Here is a 10,083-nt window from a genome sequence, read left to right on the forward strand (position 1 = left end):
TTAAAAAAAAAAAAAATGAAGGAGTTGTTTGAGTTCTCAGGGATTCTTACCAGAATGTGGAGTTATAATCCTTTTTTAAATTCACCAAGACTGTCCTTGCGCCCTTTCCTCCTTGTCCTTCTCATCAGCACTAACCAGTTATGGCACTGAATCCACAGTTGCCTAAGTATGTCTTGGGGTTAAATGTGCAAGTGTGTGTTGGACTGCATGTGTCTCGGGGCTTTTGGCAAGAATGTCCAATTACATTTTCAAGTAATGCTTTCTAGAAGCACAGACAGAGTAAGTGGTGCGTTCAGTGCTACCTGGCCAAGGAGCACGCTGGAGTGGGAAGTTTGCACTGAGGGGAGGACGACTTTGCCAGCAGAAACATTAGCAGGGATCTACCTTGTTGTCATCCTTTACACAAGGGTAAGCTTTTCATCATTAGACAAAGTCTCTCTGGAAAAGTTTTCTAAGATGAAAGTGCACAGTTTCTTCTTGTTTACTAGGTATTGCCAAAACAGAGACGTACTCGAGTGTTCAAGTAGAAGCAGGTCTCCATAAGGTCCTGCCGAGGGTCCCTAGTGGATAGGAGGTGGGAGGAGAACATGGGCCGTGCTGGGTCTTTTATGTGTGCCAATGTAAAGAGGTGCTGCCTACTTTCAGCAGGTAACTAGCAAAACTTTCTTGGCTGCTACCCATTTTTGAAAGGTGTATATTCTTAGTGTAAAATTCCTGTAAGTTTAAACTTCTCAACCTCTAGTACCTTCTTCAGTGGAAAAAGTTTTTCTTTCTTGCTGTCTTTTAGTATACTAGTTTTTAGGATGTGGGTAGGTGTGTGCACATGTGCATGTGTGTCTGCATTGGTTGTGGGGGGAAAAGGATGCTCTTTCTAGAACTTAGAAGCCTATGGGGAAGACTTCCAAAAATTCATGGAAAATGGAATTAAAATATGAGGGGTTTTTTGGTGCAAAAAAAAAATTGAAAGCCACGCAGTTTTTTTCATAATACACATTTTTCATGAATGCTCCCTAGTATTTTTATAGCACTCAGGTGACATTATATGTATGAATCCTATTAAGATTAGGTGACATAAATTATTTTTCAAACTAATGAATTGTTTTGCCTTGGAAATTCAGTGCATACCACAGCCAGATCTCTCCAGGGGCTTGAAAACCAGCCTACCCTCTGATGAATTTTTAGTCTGTGACAATCTTAAAAGGTATCTGCTCTCTTATTGTAAAGTAATTCAATTAAATAGTGCTGTGTGTGTTTGGTTCTTATTGTGAGAATTCCAATTAATTTCCTGTGTGAAGTGTGGGATATATATTATTCAATACAGCTATAACACTGAGGTCCTTCATAGTACTTTATGTTAAAACCATAAAGGGAGATACCCTCAACCCTGAAATAGAAGACAGCTTCATATCTTTCCATGAATTATGCATCCTGGTGCCAAAGGCTGGCAGTGAATTTGTTAAGCCACTGAGCAGGAGGTTTTGTTTTTGGTTATAACAAAGGTGTTTCCACAAAACTGAGCCTTAGCAACCCCCTTTTCAGTAATGAGATCTGAGATATTCTGCAACTTCACAGTTCTAAATCCTATTACATGATCTTTTTTAAAAAAAGTTTTCTTTCTTTTTTCCTGTTAATAGAATGAACTGTTGACCGAGGTTTTCAAAAATGGCAAAAGAAATTTTGAGCTGTTTCTAGATAAGAAAGTTATTTAAAATTATTTCCCTTTCCCCATTTTGTACCTAGCCCTTTAATGCTACATAATACTCCCCCTTTACTTTCTGGCAATAACACTCGTCCAACTTTGTAATTGCTAGGAAGGAGGAATGATCAGGAACATAGGAGATTATGTAGTTGTTTGCATATGTGCGCTCGCTAACTAGTGTTAGTCAAAGAAGTTACCAGCTCAATTTTCTCTGAAATACACCCCCACCCCCAGTCCAAAGCTACTTTGATATCCATGTTAGGTGAAGGCCTGTTTTCCGTAAATGCACATAGCTAAGATGTAGCAGTGATCAACTCATGCCTGTTTCCCTTCCCTTGACTGGGGCTAGAAAGATTTGCTTTTCCTTCTCCAGCTCCTGATTAGACATGCTTACCATTGACAGGCTCACATGTCTTCAGATATTGATCCCTGGGTTCCTGAGATCTATTTGTCTTACATGGATGACTATATGGGAGTCTAGCGCCCTTAACCACCCCACCTGCCGATCACTAGAGTTTAGTTTTGAGTGACACTCTATCTCTTTGCCTTAGTAGGGGAGACGCGGTGTGTCCCGAAAGCACGATTTCTGTTATGTGACAGAGGAACAAAAGGGGAACTCCACAGCTAATAGAACTCATCCCAACCCTCACCTCCAATCTGGAAGCAGAAAGCAATTTATGTAAAGGAGGGAGACACTTCATGGCTTGCTGTGGAGTAAGGTGTCTTTGACATTGCCCTTGACTCTGAGGACTACACTGCTACATAAAGATTACACTGATCAGCCCAGCGGGTGGTATAGTGTTTGGGGTGTTGGACTCCTACTTGACTGACTGTGGTTTGAGTCCCAGATCTGGTGGCTTGCTTTCTCACTTTATCTCTCTTACAGGTGAGCACACATGCCTTATAGCAAATTAAAATAATAAATAAATAAAAAGATTTCATTTATTGGAAGCTATTGGTCTGTAATAGGACAAGTGGCTACACAGCATAGACTCAGAGATAGATACAGTCTCTGACATCAGATTGAAGATAATGGAATCTTACTATTGACAGTTTCTCATCACCTCTTTGTGATTCATCATAGACTCAGCTTATCCAGCATGAACGCCCATAGTTTCCTCTTCGCTGACACCCTCTTGAAATGCACCTGTCCCTTTTCTCTCCCAGAGTGTACATTTTGCACATATATTTGCTCAGTTTTTGGCTGTTGTCACATGTTATGGTAAAATCATTCTTTATTAGAGATAGTCATTCTGAAAGGGTAAACTCCCATATTTAGAAAAACTATGTCTTAGTTCTGTGACTTGTACAGTATTTAGCATGGAGTCTTAGGGAATTTATAAAAGTGACTTGGGGGGCCAGTCCAATGGTTATACCACTGGACTTCCATGTAGTTGACCATGATTTGAGTCCCAGATCTGGTGGCTTAAAACTCAGGCAGGGTGCGTGCCCAAAATCCTGAGAGGAGAATGGAGGAAAAGGGATTGCGGCATGGCCATCCCCCTGGAGAGTGATTTCTCACCTTCTGCCTCTCTCTGTCTCTCCAGCAAGTGCATGTGCCTGATAGCAAAAATCTCTCTTTAAAAAAAAAAAAATGACTTGGGTTGTTACAGTTTGTTACTCTCTTTTTTGTTCACATAATTTTCCTATGGTCTAGCCATCTCCCTGATGGAAATGTTCTTTTCCTTTTTAGATGGGGCTTTTTATTATTTTATTTTTTTAAGAAGGGATTAAAAGTTTTTAGACTACATAAAGGTTGTTGGGGACACATGTTGCCTGGGCCTTTGCAGAAACCTCACAGACTGAAATGAAGCAGAATGCATGCACCCGCATCAGACCCTGCTTCTTGGACTTGATGAAGGATGATAGAGATTGATTGTCTTACTTTTTATCTTCCAGGTGGTCATTTGAAGATCTGTCCCCAGGGTTATACATGCTGCTCTCAAGAGATGGAAGAGAAGTACAGCCTGCAAAGTAAAGACGATTTCAAAAGTGTGGTCAGCGAACAGTGCAATCATTTGCAAGCCGTTACAAGAAGTTTGATGGTATGTTACTGCATTCACATCTAAGAGCTGACAGTTAAATTTGTACAAATGCTTCTTTTTTTTGAAACTCCTCTGTTCCCTCAATGCTAAAGTTTTCTCTCAAAATGTCCTCTTATTGGATTCCAGGAGCAAGAAAGCTGTGCAGCCTTCTTGCTAGAATCCTTCTGGATGCAGTAGAATCTGTATGTAGACTTCATGGAAATAGGGCTGCAAAGGAGCCAAAAAATAGATTACTTTAATTTAAGGGCTTTCATTTATTTTCTTGGGTGAACACAGAATCGTGTTGTTGACGCAAGCAAGTCACACACACACAAATACTTCCTAATAAAAAGCATCTGTAAACTGTCTTAGTCAAAATAACCATGGAGATGCTACAGATGCTGGCCTTCAAATGAAATTTCCAAATCGATCTCCAAAGACAACTGCAATTCCTAGGACCCCTGCAGAACAGACAGGATGAAAACTCGGTTCCTGAGTGCCCGGACAGCAGTGGGCTAGAAGTCTTTATAAGCTGGGCTCCATCTCCAGGCTCATTTTAGGTGGGGTTCTGGCATATTTTAACCCCTTGTGCCAGACATAGCTTCTCACACCTATACTTTCTGGTAATAGTGAAGAAATAGTCGATACGCGCCAAATGAGAGATATTTTAGTCCTATTTAAAGCAATGTTACAGGTAACAGACTTTCTTTCTTTCTTTCTTTCTTTCTTTTTTTTTTTTGAGAGGTTTCTCATTATAGGGCACGTGCACTTGCCAGACAGAGAGAGAGAGAGACATAGAGACAGAAAGCAAGAAATCACCCCCCCCCAAGGGGGATGGTCACACTGCAATCCCTTCTCCTCCATTCTCCTCTCGGGATCTTGGGCACGCACGCACACGCGCCCGGCGTGAGTTTTAAGCCACCGGGTCCAGGACGCGAACCGCGGTCGACTACGTGGGAGTCCAGCGACATAGCCATTACGCTAACTGCTGGTTCTCACAGGTAACAGACTTTCAAAAATAGAATGTGGGACCCAAAACACCTCTGGATTCTTTTCTCTGGTGCCATTCACTAAGTTTGAAGATTATTATGAAGCAGAGTTAATTTTAATAGGAATGATTTCCTTTGTTCCTGTTTTAAAGGCCATTCTAATTACATAGTACCTTTGAAGCATGCTTTTCTTGACATTGTGTGTAGTGAAGAACTACAAGGCAAATTTTCTAGATGTGAAACGTCTTTGAGTATTTTTACAAAGGGCTCGTGACCATGGTGAGACGTGGGACAATTTAGATATAGCTGATAAAGCAGTCCCCAGCTAAAGAACAGGTTGTATTTCAAATGCTGGCTTTGAGATTCACTATCTAAAACTTATAATCGATTGAACGAGTGTTAGTTCCATTTCCAGGCTAGACCACGGAAACATCTTCAATCCACATTGCGGTTGAACTACAATACTATGTAAGAGTGTCACTGACTGCCCGTTTTTTCCCAAACACTGTGTGCAAAACCGTGTTTAGCCTTAATTCTGTGTTTTTCCATGGATGGATGAGAATAATTTATACTATCCATTTAACGTCCTTCTTACCCCATATCTCTCTGTACATATGCTGTACCTTTTAAGAGTATTTAGCACGATGTTAACATCACGGGAAGATGGGTGGTATTGTAAAATACACCACTAGACCACCTGTGTCTCTCTTGTTCACTAAATTATTATTTTATTGAAAACAAAAATGGCACATTCCCTGGACTGTGGGATTTTTTTTTTTTTTTTTTTTGGGCGATTTTCGCTGTAGGGCGCGTGCGCTCACCAGAGAGAGACAGAGAGACAGAAAGCAAGAAATCACCCCCCAGGGGGATGGCCACGCCGCAAGCCCTTCTCCTCCATTCTCCTCTTGGGATCTTGGGCGTGCACGCACACGCACCCAGCGTGAGTTTTAAGCCACCCAGTTCGGGACGTGAACCGCGGTCAACTACGTGGGAGTTCAGCGACATAGCCATTATGCTAACTGCTGGTCCTGGGATTTCTCATCAAGGTAACAACCTAAGCATTTTCTTTTACTTGGGGAAGAACACTTGGAAAGACAATGAAGTGGTAATTTTTGAAAACTCGAGATGCTGATATGTTTAAATGACCACTTACGGGGTTTCATAATGGAATTTATAAGGGGGAAAAAATTCCTGCTTTTTAGAAATGGCTCCCCTGTTAACAGCACAGTGGTGATAAAAGCTGTTTGCAAGTTCCAAGGCCGCCTCCTCCGAGTCACCCCGGATGTTGTTAGACATGTCTCTGGCTGGATTGGAGCCCACAGTCATTGCCTATGAGCTGCTGGTTTAGTTATTCTTTCCCCTCCTGACTCCCCGTGGTTTTATGGCACTACTCCTATGATTACAATGTGTACTTTTTTTAAAAAAACTATACAGAGAAACCTTATCAGTAAGGGTTAACACATGGGTTTTTTTTGTTTTTTGGGTTTTTTTGTTCTTTTTTTGGAGAGGTTTTTGCTATAGGGCGCGTGCACTCACCAGAAAGACAGAGAAAGACAGAAAGATAGAAAGCGAGAAATCACCCCCCAGGGGGGATGGCCATGCTGCAACCCCTTTTCCTCCATTCTCCTCTTGAGATCTTGGGCACGCATGCACATGCACCCAGCGTGAGTTTAAGCCACCAGGTCTGGGACTCGAACTGCGGTCGATTACATGGGAGCTCAGCGACATAGCCATTACACTAACTGCTGGTCCCAACCTATGTTTTCTAAAAGGAGAGAAAAACAGTTTTTTCTTAGCCTTTCCTACCAGGCTTCATATTCAATAAGTATGTTAACACCATGCCTTTATCAGTTTCAGAACTTATCAGGAAAAAGTGATTAGGAAACTCTAGTTTGTTTCTTCTGACTTCTAATTAAAATCTGGCATTCAATAAAGTTAGTGAACATAGACTGAATTGTTTTGGAAAGTGAGGTAGCTGAAGTGTGGTCTGGAGAGCAGAAGAGAGCTGGAATATTTCACACATTTTCTCCAATTTAGATTTTCTGAACATGATAAAATGATATTATATGGTAAAACTTCAGTTGACTGAATCCTCTGATCGGTGCTGAATTGACTAATTGATTTTGAATGCTGGCAGCTAGGATGTGCCAGTACTTCTCAATGCCTGCAGATGCATGAATATCCAGTAAAGTGCAATAGGGAGTATATTGACTCTCTGAAATGCTTGGGTGGGTGCTTTGATTAAAAAGTTGTCCAAAACACTATAGAAGCTAAACCCTGGGTCTTGATGCAAGTGGAAGAGAAGAAGTTGGGCAGAACAATAAGATGCTAGCTGGGGAACTGAGATGGGGGAGTGGAATTACATCAAGAAAGCTGGAGAGATGGAGTGAGGAAATAGCAAGAAGACGCATACTGGGTCATGCAACTTAAAGGAAGCATCTTTTGCCATCTCCAAACTTAAAAAGTGTAAATTCAAAATAGTGACCCTGGAGACCAGCATTTAGCGTAATGGCTATGTTGCTGAACTCCCATGTAGTTGACTGTGGTTTGAGTCCTGGACCTGGTGACTTAAACTCACACTCAGCACGTGTGCATGCGTGCCCAAGATCCTAAGAGGAGAATGGAGGAGAAGGGTTTGCAGAGTGGCCATCCCCGCTGGGGGGGTGATTTCTCGCTTTCTATCTCTCTGTTTCTCTCTGTCTATCTGGCGAGCGCAGGCACCCTATAACAAAAACCTCTCCAAAAAAAACCCCAAAAAACAAAAAAATCAAAAACAAAAAATAGTGACCCTGCACACAGGGCATTTCTTTTTCTTTTTAAGAAAGATTTTGTTATAGGGAGCATGTGCTTGTCAGAGAGACAGAAAGTGAGAAATCACCCCCAGGAAGATGGCCATGTCACAGTCCCTTCTTCTTTTGGGATTTTGGGCATGCACACACACACACACCCAGCATGAGTTTTAAGGCACTGGGTCAGGGACTCGAACTGTAGTCAACTACCAGTGAGTCCAGTGACGTAACCATTAGACCATTTGCTGGTCCCACCATTTCCTTTTCTTTCTATTTTTGTGAGAGGTTTTGCTATAGAGTGCATGCACTCGCCAGAAAGACAGAGAGAGACAGAAGACAGAAAGAGAGAAATTACCCCTGAGAGGGATGGCCACGCCGTAATCCCTTCTCCTCTTTTCTCCTCTCGGGATCTTGGGCACACACACACATGCCCAGCTTGAGTTTAAGCCACCGGGTCTGGAACTCAAACCGCAGTTGACTACATGGGAGTCCAGTGACCTAGCCATTACTCTAACTGCTGGTCCCTGGTCCCACCGTTTCTTAACTTGCCTACGAGATACTGTTTATTTTTAAGGCAGGAACAATTACTTTTTAAGCTTTCTCTTTCTTTGTGATAGAGTATATGTGTGCATACATGAGAGTGAGAAGGAGAGAGAGGAGGGAGATAAACACATTCTCCCCAAGTCTGGTCAGGTGGACTGGGCCAGAAATTTGAAACATGGTCTCCATATGGGACCTGACTTCTGAAACATGCCATGCATTACCACCACGCAATAGAACCAACCTAGGAACAACAACTTATTAATACATCCTTCAATAAAATAAGGTTTGGGAGCTGATAGGGAGCTAGCCACTGTTAGCAGAAATTGTTCCATTCTAGTTTCCATCATTCCGCATCAATTGACCCCTACTTGGGGTTCTAGTTGCCAGGTCTGGCAGTCTTAGAGTCATTGGAGTTAAGGGATGAATCCCTTTTCCAGTTTCCTTAACTCTAAGATTCTTTATTCTGCTATACTTTTAATTTTCTATTGTTTGTAAGTCTCAAAAGACTGTTTTACCTATAAATCAGTTTTTAAGTCACAGACTGTATGTGCGTGTGTGTGTTCTGAGACATGGGCGAAGTGTAAGAGAGCATACTTTTTTAGTAGCATATCCCTCTTCCTGAAGAGAATTCTCATTTTTCCCATATTTTAAGTGTGTACTATGTTGAAGGACTTGCCTCTGTATTTTTCTACACTATCATCTTTTTAATCTACTGTTTAACGCAAGATTTTCAGTACCAGAAATCTGCCATCCTGGGCTGGAAACAGACAGCCAGAGCATGGCAGTGACAGAGCTAGCTGCGCCCCCTCTTGGCCTGTTCTGGGAACTTTTTTGGTAGTAGAACTGCTAATTAACATAGCTGAATCAGTTTGTCATGAATATGCTAATCAGATACTCAGTTCATGGGGGTTTGGGAAGAATTGCTTGGCAAAGGGAATACAAATAGTAGAAGTGGGGCATAATCATGTTGTGGGGTCACAGCATAAAGATCCACCCCCAAATGCCTGGCATTTTGTGAGAGACTGGTTAATTTTCAAAGAAGCACAGTTTAAATAGAAAACCCAAATAGGTTAAAATGATTAGGGCTACCGTGTTATTCTAAATATATTATTGAAGAAATATTATTGCTAAACAACTCCCCAAATCAAATGGTTGGCTACATATAGCGTGTTAGAAATCTGAGGAAAGAGAGCTGTTGTCCAATGTTGGTGTATTGAGAAAACGAATTCAATTTGTCATTTGGGGAGCAAATTTAGCAGCTTGAGACAGGAGGCGCAGAGCACACTGAATTGTTGGTCTTGTTCTGCACTGAACCTCCTGTGTGACCTGGAGTAATTAACTTGGTCTCAGTTTTCCCATCCATAAAATGAAGGGATTGAGTTAGGTGCTACAAACCCTTTCGGTTCTAAAAATTCTGCGAATCTTTTAAACATGTGACCAGACTAGCTGCTTCAGTGAAAGGTCTTACAGGAGGTTAATTTGTCATCTATATGGTCCCCTCTAATTTCCCCCTACCATTTCTTAACTCTTGGCTACTTTCACTAGGTCTTTGAAAATCCTCCCATGAAGCTGAAGCTTCTTAACTTGAATAATAGTAGAAATTTTTTGAATTAGCTTAAAATGCACATGAAAGAAATAATTGTCCCATCTATCTGCATGGGCCAAGTGTAAACTGGAGTGGCTACCCTTCCTTTAAGCTCTCAATCCTCCTTGTCTCCTATCATTTCACAGAGACAGACTTAGCTAAATCTGTGTTTAAATCAGTGAGAGAAAATTTTCTGTAGTTCATATTGGCCATTACTTCATTAAGGCAATATGAAAACTAGCACGGAAGCTCAGTGGGTTGAAAGTATTAGAATTCATGGACCTGTGAAAGTAATGACCCCAGGGGAAGTGAGCTAGCTGTCTACTCACCTTAAAAGGCAAATTTGTTCAACTTACATTTCATGGTCATCAGCTAAGCCAAAATTTGGGGAATTTTCCTAACCCCTGACCGTAACTATTCTGAAACTGCACAGATTTATTATTATCTGTTGCCT

This window comes from Tupaia chinensis, unplaced genomic scaffold, assembly GCF_000334495.1.
Source record: "Tupaia chinensis unplaced genomic scaffold, TupChi_1.0 Scaffold000683_1, whole genome shotgun sequence".
Classification (NCBI taxonomy): Eukaryota; Metazoa; Chordata; class Mammalia; order Scandentia; family Tupaiidae; genus Tupaia; species Tupaia belangeri.